At 43.6% G+C, this 14,065-nt stretch overlaps 1 protein-coding gene across 1 annotated transcript in view; it reads right to left on the reverse strand.

The window, feature by feature from the left end:
• ONECUT2 (one cut homeobox 2) overlaps positions 1-14,065 on the reverse strand; it is a 41,570-nt gene that overhangs the window by 19,666 nt on the left and 7,839 nt on the right. The window lies entirely within an intron of this gene.

Consider the following 14,065-nt stretch of genomic DNA (forward strand, 5'->3'; position numbering starts at 1 on the left):
TACTAGAGAATGGACTTGAGGATGTGGGGAGGGGGAAGGGTAAGCTGAAAAAAAAAAAAAAAAAAAAGGACATGGGGGTGGGGGAGAGAGGAAGTGGTGGCAGGAGTGAATAACACTGCTGCATGTTTGACCAGTTTGCAAGGAGAGCATCCAAAGACCAATGTTGTGTCTGGCAATCTCTCTCGTCACAAATGCCACTGGGGAAAGTGACAAAAATTATGCTGAAGGATAGACCTGTCCATGTGAAATAGGGGATTATCCTGGGTATGAAGGAGATAAGATGTAAAAGTGCCAGGTGCAGTGCTAAACACTATGGTATCTCATGTAACCCGCACACCAACTATCTAGTCGGCACCAACCTTATCCCCATTCTACAGAGGAAGCAACTGAGGCTCTCTGAGGTTAATGACTTGCATGAGGTCACAGAGCTAGTAAGTGGCATAGCTGGGACCTAAACTGGATCTGTCTAACCCCGAAGCTCACGCTCTTGATGACAACGCCAAGCAATACTCTTTTTTTTTTTTTAAATATTTTTTTAATTTATGTATTTGGTTGTGCCGGGTCTTAGTTGCAGCAGGCGGGCTCCTTAGTTGCAGCATGTTAACTTAGTTGCGGCATGCATGTGGGATCTAGTTCCCCGACCAGGTATTGAACCTGGGCCCCCTGCATTGGGAGCTTGGAGTCTTAACCACTGCGCCACCAGGGAAGTCCCAAGCAATACTCTTGATATGTAAAAAATATGGAAGAGTTGGTGACTCAGGCCAAGTCTCCTGCTTATGTACAGAGAAATTACAAAGGTAATATTAATCAATTAATAGTAATAATAATGATTCGACTAAATTAGCAAGCATTCACAATCGACCAGTTGTTCTGAGCATCTATATGCATTAGCTTATCTAAGGCTCACAGTAACCTTATGATATACCCACTATTATCTGAGGCACAGAGATTGCTATAGACTGAATATGTGTGCCACGTCCAAATTCATATGTTGAAATTCTAACTTCCAAAGATGATGACAGTAGTAGGTGGGGCCTTCGGGAGGTGCTTAAGTCATGAGGGTAGAAAACCCTTTTGAATATGATTAGTGCCCTTATAAAAGAGGTTCCAAAGAGCTCCCTAACCCCTTCCACCATGTGAAGATACAATGAGAAGTCTGCAGCCTTGAAGAGGGCCTTCACCCAACCAGGCTGGCATCCTGATCTTGCTCTTCCAGACTCCAGAACCATGAGCAATAGATTTCTGTTGTTGATAAGCTGTCTGTGGTATTTTGGTACAGTAGACTAAGACAGAGATAAACAAGATAAACCTTGAAGACTTTGAAGATTCTAATTAATTCTGAAATGTTTAAAGGCTAATTAACAATGCAACAAAAAGTACATCTTTGGAATTTTTTTTTTTTTTTTAAATATTAAAGAAGTGCTTATGGAATGCCAACTCTCCAATTACAGCTCTGTTACCGCAGGGTCCTTTGCCACAGAACTGAATGGGGTGGCTAGCCAGGATAAAAGATGAGGAGGGTCTGTTTTTCTTGTCTTCAGTGGCAGGGTGGGTGGAACTGAGAGATAAGGCCTTTCTCCTGGGTTTTGCTTCCAAAGATACAAAACATCAGGAATCACACCTCTTCCACTGGGGGTGACTCCTCAGACGGCTTACCTTATTTGCTTTCAAACTCAATCTGGAATTCTACCCGCCTCCGCTATGCAAATAAGACTTCTGTGTGCCCTAAAGGGGGCAAGTGGCCCTGAGCTGGACTCTGAACTTGTAAACAGGAATTCCGGGACTCCAGCTAATCCATGAAAGAAGTTACAGATTTCGTTCACAATGCTCAGAATTCGAACAAATCAGCCTGCCAAACCACAGGCACAAAAACACAAGGACTTTTTGGAATTACAGGGTGAACAAGTTCAGTAACCAGGGACAGCTTGTTATGAATAACAGGAGACTACCTTTGCCTACAACGGTGTCATTTCTTCACATCCATGGGAAGTATAAGCACTGGCTATTGATTCATAGGATGCCATTTCATATGCATGCAGAACAAATCCAGCTAATAAACAAAGTTATCTGCCCAATGGAACTCGAAAATATTTCTCAATTGAATTTTAAACAGACCTCGATGTGAAGGAAATTTAATTAGGTAAGTAATATAGAACACAATGAAATGTCCATCAAAATTGCTTCCAAAGGTTTAAAATGTTTTCCTTTTCAGACAATGTAGTTAGAGCTGCTAAGATATCTGTGTTAGTACAATGTCTTTAAAAGTGGGCCTGGGAAATCAATATGATCACCTCTCTGAATTAAGTATGCGCAAATGAGAGCAACTGAGATCTATATAAATCGGCTCAAGTAGCCCTCTGTGTACCAGACCATTAGGGGACAGGCAGAGAAGGAGGAAGACGCAAATAAACACATTATCTGAGGCATACTCACTAATGGAAGGCATCTCTTAACACCCGCATGAAGAACCAAGACAAAACCCGTCAAGTATTTTTAACACTGCTTATGAGTTAAAAAAATAAAAGCATGCCAGAAATAGAACCTAAGGTTAAAAAAACAAAAAACAAAAACAACCCTCAACAAGGCTTAGTCATTGTCAGAGTCACAAATGAGTAAATCTCTTGATCTTTTTGATATCACCTCCAAATTGCTTCTGTATTCACTGGTAAAATGAATAAAGTGCTGGCATTGTTTGGATTTTGTCTGCACAGAATAATGGAGATCTGGATTGGATGGCTTAACTTCTATAGGCAACAGATTTAGACTTTTGTTCCTCAGATGGTTGGTGGTTATTTCAGTGAAAAAATACAGAAAAGTTTAAAATCAAGTCTTATTTTAAAATACACGTAGAGGTACATGTGGTCATCTGGTGGGGCTAGAAGGGACCTCCTGTTAGGACACCAAAGCTGTATGACCCTGGGGATCACCTGCACTTACTGAGTGCCAACTATGGCCAGCATTAGAGGGAAGATGAAGGAGAGCAAAGCCGGGCTCCCTGCCTGCTACCATCTAGAGGGCAGGTCAGGCATGGCCACAGATCAGCCTAGTACAAAGAAACATGGCTTCTAACAAGCTGGGCATAGTTTGTTACTTGTATAAAGTAATAAAGGGTTGTGAAATACTTCCACACTTATTTCCTATTTGTTGCCAAATCTGCTGTCCTTATCCTATCCCAACCATAGGAATGGCTTCCTGCAAGAATGGAAGTGAGCTAAAATATGTGGTAAGAGGTAGATGGCAAAAAAACCAAACAAAAAAACAAAACCCCTCAAACTCCAATTCACCCTTTCCTGTACAAGGCTCCTTGCCATGGAATCTGGAAGTGCCCCCCACTCTGTCTCTAGGCTCAGCTATGTGACTTGCTTTCACCAATGGAATGTTACGGAGTATGTTATTGCTTGTGCTTTCCCCTTTGCCATCGTCGTGAGGACATACCTAGGCTACCCCAGTGGTCCCAGGATAGGAAACATGGAACAAAGTCACCCACAGACACATGATCAAGCCAGCCAAACCACAAAGGGAAACCCAGCTGGGATCAGCCTAGATCAGCTGAATCCTGCAGATATGTGAGAAAAAAATGTTTATTTTTTTTAAAATTAATTTTTATTGGAGTATAGTTGATTTACAATGTTGTGGTAGTTTCTGCTGTATAGCAAAGTGAATCAGTTATACATATACAAATAGCCACTCTTTTTTAGATTCTTTTCCCATATAGGTCATTACACAGTATTGAGTAGAGTTCCCTGTGCTATACAGTAGGTTCTTGTTAGTTATCTGTTTTATATATAGTGGTGTGTATATGTCAATCCCAATCTCCCAATTTATTCCTCTCCCCCCAAATATCATATGATATCGCTTATATAAGGAATCTTAAAAAATGGTACAAATGAACTTATTTACAAAACAGAAATAGAGTCACAGATGTAGAAAACAAACTTATGGTTACCAAGGGGGAAGGGGGGTAGGGAAAATGTTTATTGTTAAACGCCATGAGTTTTGGGGTGGTTTGCTACTTAGTATTATTATGGCAATAGGCAATTGATACATAGCACATAATAGATGTTCAATAAAATCTGTACCTTATTTCCTTTCTCTCCTCCTCCCCAACATCCAAGGCCGTCTTATCCCTCAGGTCATCACTCTAGGCAAGGAATTCTGTGGGAAAGTCCTGAAGAGAGCTGATCAGCCTGTTACCTAACAATGACTTTATACAGATCATCTCTCATACCTACATCGTTCTCCGAGATGGACATAATATTCCCATTTTACAAAGGAGGAAACTGAGACTCAGAGAGGTTAAATCAGAGCTAGTAAATGGAAGAGTTATAATTAATACCCAAGCCTGTCTGACTCCAAAGCCAAAGATCATTTGTTCTGCTGTGCTACCCTGCTGCTACTTCTATAAGATCAGCTCTGAAAGAGGCAGGGAGAAAGGAATGCTTGGTGCCTCCAATCCCTTCCCAACAGCCTAGGATAGAAGGATCTGGGTCCTACAGACACTATCCCCAGGACCTGTCATAGACTCCCTCTCTTCTTAGCTTGGGGCTCCTTCCCCGTCTCAGATAGGGATGCTCATACCCCAGGGGCTTCTGGAGCTCTAAGGAGGCAGAACACTTGGGCTCCTGAGATGGTGTGGCTTCCAGTAGAAAAGCCCACCTATCTCTACTGTAGATTTTCCTCCCTCTCCCCTCCAATCCAATCCCTACCTACCCCCAACTCTGCCCTTTTAATTGACTTTCCAAAATCTGTCTATGGAAGCCCAAGTCCGAGGCTCTAGGTGGAGAACTGGTCAGGGAGGGTGAACTCAGCAGTTCTCTTCCAGGTCCCAACTAATTCCTTGGGAGGATGGCAGAGGAAGAAGATGAGGCACCAGGAAGAAGGGAAAAAAGGAGTGTGTGGTCTTTCTTTGGTGCCAGGCATGTCCAGGCCATGGTACCCTAGCCAGAGAAGAGGGCAGCCTCTGAATAAGGGCTCAAGGCTCTTCAGAGAGGCCTCAGAGCTGCCTCCTGCTCTGCCCACCCCTGCCTGTCTCTGCCTCTGTGTCAGTGGAAACTTGGTTTGGCTACGCAAGGCACACAGATGACAGTCACTGAAGCCAACTGCTTACCAAGCATACCTAATTATCATGCAGCACAGCAAAGCACTCAATTAAAGGCATTTAAAAAAAAAAAGGTCTGGAATATTTTAATTTAAACATTCTGTTCATATATGCCTGGTCTTCATAGTTTGTTACTCATGTAATAGGAATGTCAAAACGTAACTGTAAAAAAAAAATCTCCAGGCAATGTATAATTTCCACCTAAGAAGTACAGCAAATTATCTTAGTTTCAGTTTCCCACTAAAGTTGAGATAATGGTAAAACCTCTTTTCACTCAATCCTGTATGGATATTATAAAGATAAGTGAGATTTATCCACTCAAATCTTAAAATTCCAATAAAATCAAAGGTGAAAAAAGCTAGTTAATTTTTGTCCATGTGTAATTACTTAGTTCAGTACTATGTAGGCAGAACTGTGTATATCCCTGAAAACCTTTGAACTACTGGGTTTCAAAGACCTCAAATAACTTTACGTACTCATTTGCCAAAATAAAAGGAAATAAGAAAGAAAAAGGGTAAACTTACAAAAATGTTGACCTCTGGCTTTTTTCCTTACAGGTAAATTTAAGTCAATAAAAATCTAGGAATTTGTAGCGTATCAAGTTACTGCCATTTAAATACAAATTTGGTTTGTTGATAATTAAAATGACTTAAAAGAGGAAAATAGTCCCTATGATTTGCTGATGTGTTTGCAGCCTCAAATATTCTAAAATGGGTAACATTTTCAGCTGTGTGTGGAAGCAGAACCACCTTTGGTATTTACCAAGCCATCATGAGCACTGTTTTCCCCATATTAAGCTTAAGTGTCATTTCAGGTTAACTCAGGAATCTATTTTTGACTGTGTAAGCAAGTATTTCTGTCAACGATCAAAATATTTACAAAAAAGAATACTCCTATTTGAAGAGCAGAGGCTAAAGATGTAAAAAAAAAAAAAAAGAGTAGAGGCTAGAAAAGAATGCCAGCTATAAGGAGACATACAAAACCTAACTCCCCCACCTCCCCAACCGAGTGACTGAAATTAGGGGAGTCCATAAAAATAGGCAGGAATGCACCAAATGACTCAGTTGAAAAAAAATGCCTATTCTGTGCTCAGCCATGGACAGCAGCTGTGGGAGGCACAGGGCTACGGCATCTCCCCTCCAGAGCCACAGGGAAGGGATACAGGAGAGATCTGGAGAGGGGTGTAAGACCCCAGCTAAGAAGCTGCTATGCAGTTTGGAACAGATGACTGCAACCAGAGTTGAGCAAAGGGAGGAAAAAGAATGGGCTAGAGTTTGCTGGGAACGTTCAGAGATGGAGGACCTGAGGTGGTGGCCGGGGAGGATCTGGAGAGGGACAGACGAGATAAGGCACTTCGGGCAGCAGGAAGAGAGTGTGCAGGGACGCCGATGTGGTGAAGAGGGCAGTGTATGAGCAGGATAGCAAGAACCACCCGTTCGAGCAGGTTACCTTGGCAGACTGGAGTCAACTGGTAACACCCTAGTCTAGTGTTTAGTGATCGTTTCACATCCCTCACCTTACTGGAGATACCAGTCTGAAACTTTGGATAGGAGGTTTAACCCCACTTCAAGATTCCCTTTAAAACTCATACGTACCTGTAGTACCTTAGCTTAGAAGGAAAATGACATCAATGAGAACTCGATATCATCAAATATGAAATACTATCTCCAAATGATGCACCAACACTGATGATTCTTTTTCGAATGCCATCCACTAACTTGGGGGAGTAAAAATGGGCAGAAACAATGTCATGTGAAGGTCTTCATTAATTTATTCATGGATATTTACTGGCTGCCTATCACATGCTCTATCCAATCTTTGGTCTCATAGAACCTACAATCTGGGGCGGGGAGAGGACACTGACAAGTAAGCAGGTGATACCTATCTGTGTTCTATGTGAAATGGGATAGGTAGTCCTATCTGTGTTCTGTGTGAAATGGGATAGGTAGTCCTATCTGTGTTCTATGTGAAATGGGATAGGTAGTCCAGGGAGATCCCAATTTAGGAGACCAGAGAAAACTTCCTAGACTTTTAAGCCAAGATTTCGCTTAAAGACAAGGAACTTTAAGCCAAGATTTTGAGGTGAGGTTAGTTGAGTGAGGGGAAAAGTGTTCTAGGCTAAAGGAATGGCTTGGTGTGTTTGAGGAGCTAGGAGTGCAGCATGTCTTGCGCGCAGAGTAAATGGGTGGAGTGATGGGAGATGAGGCTGGAGGTGAGCAGGGGTTAGTCTATCCTGCTCAGGGATCTGTACCTTCACCAATGGTCAAAGGGAGCTAACAAAGAGTTTTAAACAACAGTGTACTGTGGTCAGATTTGGATTCCAGAAAAATCGCTGTGGCTTAAGGCTGGAAAATGGATGGGAAAAGGCAAGGCTGGAGATAGGGAGACCAGTCAGGAGGCTGTTGAGATTGGTGATGCCTCCAGCGAGGGCAGCAGTGGAGGGGATGGAGACAGATATTTAGGAGGTATAATCCACATGGCTAGGATGGCTGACTTGGGGGAAAAGGAAAGAGTTTGAGTTGACTTCCTGGTTTTTGGCTTGAGATTCTGTGTACAAGATGATATTACTGAAAGAGAGAGAGAATAAAAGAAGAGACTCATATTTGGTAGTGGTGGTGATGGGGGCTGGGGGTTAAGAAAAATGAGTTCACTTTGAGATGGACTGAGTTTGAGGACACCCAGGCAAAGATGTCCAGATGCAGAAGGAAATAGGGACCTGGAACTCAGGAGAGATATCAGGGCTGGAGAGAGACCTAGAAGTCCTCAGCATAGCAAGATGACAACCAAACAAATGCAATCTTCCGGTGTGAGTATGATGAACGAATAAATAGAATAGCCTAGGCCTGAATGCTGAGCTAGATGGAGAGAGCCCAGAAGGGAGACCGAGAAGCAATAGCCAGAATTCCAAAAAGGAAAATAAGAGAGTACAGTATTTCAGAAAGCGTGGTCAGGAGTGTGTCACATGCCCTGGAGAGGCCAAGTTAAGGTAAGAACTGAGAAGCATCCATTGGATTTAGCTACAAAGACCTCAACAGTGACATTGGTAAGAGCAGATTTAGCAAACAGGAGTGGCCAGAACGAGACAGCAAAGGGCTGGGACTGAAAGGGGAGGTGAAAAACAGATACTGAGTTATAGCAACTCTTTCTAGAAGTGAAGGGAGGGAAGAGCTAAAGTTGGAACAGGTGTTGGGGGGAGCATTAAAAACATATAGGAGAGTCTGGAGCACAAAAATTCGGATGGGAAAATGCTAAGAAGAGGTTATAAACACAGGAAGGGATTGGGTCCTGAGAAGGTAGGAGAGGCAGGGGCCCAGAATGCCGTCAAAGAATTGGTTTTCAACAGGAAGAGTGTCTCTTTCTTTTCAGAACAATAATAAAAAAAAAAAGGATGAGAAGGGTTAAACATCGAGAGTGACTAAAGAATTCACTCTCATGCCTTGAACATGAACTGATATAAACTCTGGTATATGTTAGGAGGCATCTGAATCCAAGACTTAAAAAAAAAAAAAAACCTTTAGATTTGGAAATCTGTCGCTCTGTTTCAGAAACACAAAAAGTTCTTTTAATCCACACTTTTTTTTTTTTTTAGTATTTGGAGTCAAAGAAGACTATTGGGGAGGTACTGTTTACATTGCAGTCTTGTCAAAATATCTTTTAAAAACCACATTGAGTTCACTAGAAAGGAAATGCATTTAGTATAAGGCCTGGCAGAGTGCACGGCCTTATTTTAATAAGATGCAGTGATGCATATAAAATAGACTTAAAATAAAAAGGCTTTGCTTACTGTCAAATCCATGTTTTACCGGAAAAGGTTTTGATAGTGTAACCCAACAACTACTAGGAAATGCATGCCTGCAAATTCAAAGATCATATGACTTGAAGAAACTGCTTTAATCAGTGTTTATCAAATAGATTTAAAACCAGTTCTTAGATCTAATTCAAATATGTTCCTGCTCATTTATAGAGCAAGAGTTTAGGTATTTAGACACAGAAAATGATTTTTTTCAACATTGAGAGTGAATGCTCTACCAGATTTGTTTTGTTTGGGGCTGGATTTTCTTCCTTTCATCCAAGAGCCACTTGGAATTTAAAGATGAATTGTCACAGGGAAGAAAATCTCATTTATCATGCCCTTGACTTTCTGTTTAAAGGGGATACACTTGTCTGTTCCTATGCTCCACCTCCCCGAGAACCACTTTAACAATAAATTAGGCTTGAACTAAAGTTTCTTGATATCAAGCAAAAGTTTTACATTTTAATTAGCTTTGGGAAGTCAAGGGCCATTTCACTAGAAACCTAAAGAGATGGGAGTTGTGCATAATCACAGACCAAAAGGACCCACCTGCCTCCTTTCTCTGTAATAAAAACACAAATAAAGCAGAGCTACTGATTGAAAACAGCCAGAGTAAGGGGTCAGTGCCTAATGTCAGCTCTCACCGTGGCCAGGGCCATGTGACTCTGTTGTGTGGCCTCGAGGAAGTGACACAACCCTTGGCCCACAGAAGCGGTGGAGAGGTTCCTCTTAAAGAGAGCCCCATCAAGGAAAACTCTCAAGAAATCAAACCCACTTTCTAGATTTATTGGAGGTAGCCTGGCAACATTACTGCTGATATAATGTGAGAATCTTGCTTCATATAATGAAAACCATGTTTGCAAAACTCACGCGGAGGCAGGGGTGGGGGGGGGGGAGGGGAAATCCATTTTTGCATATTTGTGTGTAGGGCAGCCAGACCGTAAACCTTGAAAGGAAACCCTCAATCTGAAATACCGTGCTGAGAGTAGCAGTCAGCACCTGCAGAAGCCAGGAACATGGAGAAAAACAGTTCAATCCCTCCGCCCCCGACAGAGGTAATGTTCTTCCTCTTGGAAAGGAAAGGGTCCTTTAGCATCTTTTGTCCTCTCACCGCCATCGCCTCCTCTCCCTTTATTATCGCTGACCTCCCACAGAGAAACGAAGCCACGGGCCCAGGGAGGAAAATCTGAGGCCCTGTTCTGTCTGGGGCTCCGAGATCTAGAGAGCTGGAGCTACTGATCGGGGTCCTGCCCGGATTTAACCCGGTAGAGGACCCATCTCCCTTCTCTGGGGTGAGATGCAAACTTGCTCAGACCCCGGCCTGGGCGCGCTCGCTGCCAGGGCTCTCCGTGGCGCTGTTCGTGGTGCTGAAGCCTGCATCAAGGCGTGGAGGCAGCAACCCACGCACAGGCGACCGGCTGTCAGGGGCTCCGGGCCCAGATCCACGTGAGGCAAGTCTGGAAACAGCTGCCGCCCACAGAGCTACAGCCAGCGCCACAGTTTGGCTCCAAGTGTAGCTCACTGGCTTACTTCTTTGCAACTGCAAAATGGCTGGTTCACTTTTTCTCTTCCCAGGGGGTTTCACAGAGCCCACCTCTGGCTCACCGATCTGGCATATCTCTTTCCTGATGTCCTCCCTGCCCATACTAATTCCCTCACCCCCTCTCCTTCGTACAATACTTTGCCTTTGCAGAGCACCTTACAGTTGGTACAGCCCTCACTGGCACCATCAACTGAGCCATTTCTCTTACACACATAACCATTCCTCTTCTCTCCCACAGATATTTTTTGCCTTCTCTGCCCCTCATCTCTCAAGCAGGAGACTATTATCTCAGTATGCAGGGTGGGCGAAACACCTTTACCCATCACAGCAAAACCTCTGATTTCTCCTTGGCAACGAATTCGGAGAGGCAGAGGTTAGAGTTCCAAAGGACCAGGAGAAAGTCCCCTAAGAAATTTCTAGGAAAATACGGGTAGTGGTCAGTAGGGTGGGGAATGGAGAGACAGACACTAGGAACAAAGTGAAGAAAAGAGCCTGGGCCTTAGAGGTGCAAGGCTTGTTGCAGTTAGAAGACTTCCGGCAGGTGGCACTCTAGCTCAAGGTGCTTTTGGTAGAAGCCTTGACTGTGCTCCTGGTTCCACCTCAAACTTCCTTTCTGCTAAACAACCCGCTAGCCAGGTTTGGAGGTCTGTCTTCCTCTTGATCCAAGCACTTTGCTAAAAAGCACCGTTCGCACAATTCTATTTACTGTAATAGACAATGATGAAGGGAACATAAATAAGAAAGAGAGGGTCAGTGGGAGGATTTTTTTCTCATGTATGATTGATGGAGCTCAGATCAAAACTGTGTAATCATCAATAACATGATTCAGCAATTGGGAAATGTAAACAAGTTGTGCAAGTGCTTGCTTTGGTCAAAGCCCTGGAGGGGCTCATGGGGCTGGGCCAAGCTTGAAGAGGGCAATGCCAACAGGATGCCCTCCCTCCCACCAGGGCAGAGCTGGCTGTGCCTACAGCCTGACTAGCGTGACCTTTGCCTTTTGCAACACACATGCGCTTGGGCCGGCGTTAATGGCACTTTGCAGGGAGCTCCAATTGAGTAAACAAAAAATGCCTTGCCCTGTTCTAATGGAGCACATTATTCTGAGGCCTAAGCCTTCATCCAGGCCCCTGCAGCTGCTCTGCAGGTCAGTGCTACCAATAAAGCAATTAGCCAATGAGAAAACTCTTCTTCCCTGAGGGGGACTCGGGGGCTTTGTTGCAGTTGCTGTGCTTTGCTTTGGGTTTTTAAACAAGCAATCCAAGTTGATCTGAGCCTCTTACATCAGACTCCAGGATGAAGACACTGAAATTGTGTGTTTGCTGAGTGTGATATTTTAAGGAACTGGTCCCTTGTTCAACACAGACTGGAAAGCTCACTGCTTCCTGTTCAATTAACCTGAACCACAGCTGAACTCTGCCCTTTGAACTCACTCAGCAGATAAATACATTAGCTCACCTAAGGAATCATTAATATTTTTTAATCACATAAAACAAACATGAATGTCTGAACACAACCCAAGAGATAGCCAATTAGGAACAGCACATGGAACATATTGAAAAAAAATCACAAAAGGATGTTATTTACAGAACAAAAAGGGTCAAGGAAGAAATAAAAACGGATCATGCCAACAGTTCTGGAAACAAAGGGGACTTTCATTTTCATTTCCGCAAACACAAAGGGTACTGAGCAATATTTAGCAATTCCTGTTCCATCTACGCTGCTCAATAAGAAAAAGTTGTACCCTACTCCTGGTCTGATTTCTACTTACTTCCATCAGAACACACGACTCCAAGCCCTTCTCTTCGAAAGTGACTTCAGTGTTCATGCTCATATACAGAGTCCAAAATATTGCATTTCTGGGGACAATTTTATTCCCAATTTGCTACAAATGAACCAAAATAATTTTTGTGGAAGTATCACTGCCATTAAGTGAACCAGTGTAAACGAACCAAGCTAGTGGCTTGACTGAAATAATTTTACAGTAGAAAATGATGTTCCTGTGATGTTGTTACTCTAAACAGATTTTGTTTTGGGGGGAGGGAAAGAGAGAGAAGAGAAGAGACAAGAGGAGATCGCTAAATGCCATCTATTTTGTCCTTATCCCTGCATGTCATCTTAGAAGAATGAGAAAACATTCCCCAATCAAGTCATTACACATTTCAGTTTGATTCAGTTTCACTTCCCACAATTCTGCCTCTTGACTCCTCCCCTCCTACCTCCTTTTCATTTTTGTTTGGTTTGGAGTGTGGGCTTAATGCCCAGCTATCCTAGATGAGAACACTTAAAGGAATATCACAAGCACAAAGGGTAAATCTATTGAATGAGGGTCTTTAACTATGTGGTTTCCTTAAAGGGAAAGGTTGGATCAATAGGATCAATATGAAAGGTTTCCCTGGCCCTGCATAAAAGGGTAAGGGCTTCTCTTTTCACTGGTTTAACTTTACTCTCTGACAAATGCAAATCAATGGATCTGTGTTTACAACAGATTCCCTAACAGACCCAACCTGGGTAAAGCCCAGAGCCTCGCCCTGGGGGTGGGGAGTCCAAGCTTGCTCTAGGGGGATGCTCTAGGGCAGAGCTTAAGGCTCAAGGCCCTGGGGGTGGAGTGGGCTTGCTGCCCACTGGGACCCTGCTGCTGCCGCCTGTGGTCTCTCCAAAGAGGACAGAAAAAAATGGAGCAACGGAGTTCCAGACTCTTCCGAAGATGCCTCAACCCAACATAAACATAAAGCCCAAATTCCTAGGATCTGGTGAGCCAGTCAACCTTGTTTCCTACCAGTATAGATCTGGGAGGTTGACTACACAGAGGAAGCTGGAGTGGGATACCTACAATTGGAGCAGCCCATGTATTTCAGCTCTAGAATTCTCCTTCTGTCCTTTCTTAGGCGGTAACTGGCTCTCTTAGCTATTACAAGGCAAACCACTGAAACTGTGTGTTCTTTCCCCCTTAATTTTACCTTGCCCTTTAAAAACGTGATGCTTTCCAGAGATTACATGACTTCAAGTCAATACCAGTTACAGAGAAATTATTTTTCTTCCTGCAGGAGAAAGTATATGTATATTTGATTACATGAGCCAAAGTCCAATGCTGATTAAATTACGTTGGAGGTGTGCTTCCAACCCAAACAAAGTCTGCTTTCTACAGAAGAGTAATGGATCTTCAAATGGCGAGAGAGGCGCCAAGGTGGAACGCAGAGCCTCCCTTCCCTCTGGGACAATTTGTGTAGGACGGTTTTTCACAACAATGTCCACAATGTCCACTTCTCCCCCAGTGAGACTAGCTCTGTCCGCACAGCCCACAGCCCGCCTCCACGCCTTGCCCATCTGTACCCTGCCACGCATCAGAGGGGCTGAGTTACCCAGTCAACCTCCCCAGCTCCTCCTCCCTGCCCCTACAAGAACCTGTGTACATTTCTCAGAGTCTTCACCTGGAGTGAGACTTGGAAATCAAAAATCAAGCTTTACCCAAAGGCACTGAAGTGCATTAGGGGGACAGACTGGGTGATGAAAGGGGGTGCTGAGGGGCCCCCAGCCCACCCTGAGCAGGCTCTGTACCTGACAGTATAAATATCCCTGTTGGGTTCCCTCATAATGGTCTCCCCCCACCAAGAAAAGTATCCCCTCAGAGGAA

Source organism: Balaenoptera acutorostrata, chromosome 13 (genome assembly GCF_949987535.1).
Source record: "Balaenoptera acutorostrata chromosome 13, mBalAcu1.1, whole genome shotgun sequence".
NCBI classification, from domain to species: Eukaryota; Metazoa; Chordata; class Mammalia; order Artiodactyla; family Balaenopteridae; genus Balaenoptera; species Balaenoptera acutorostrata.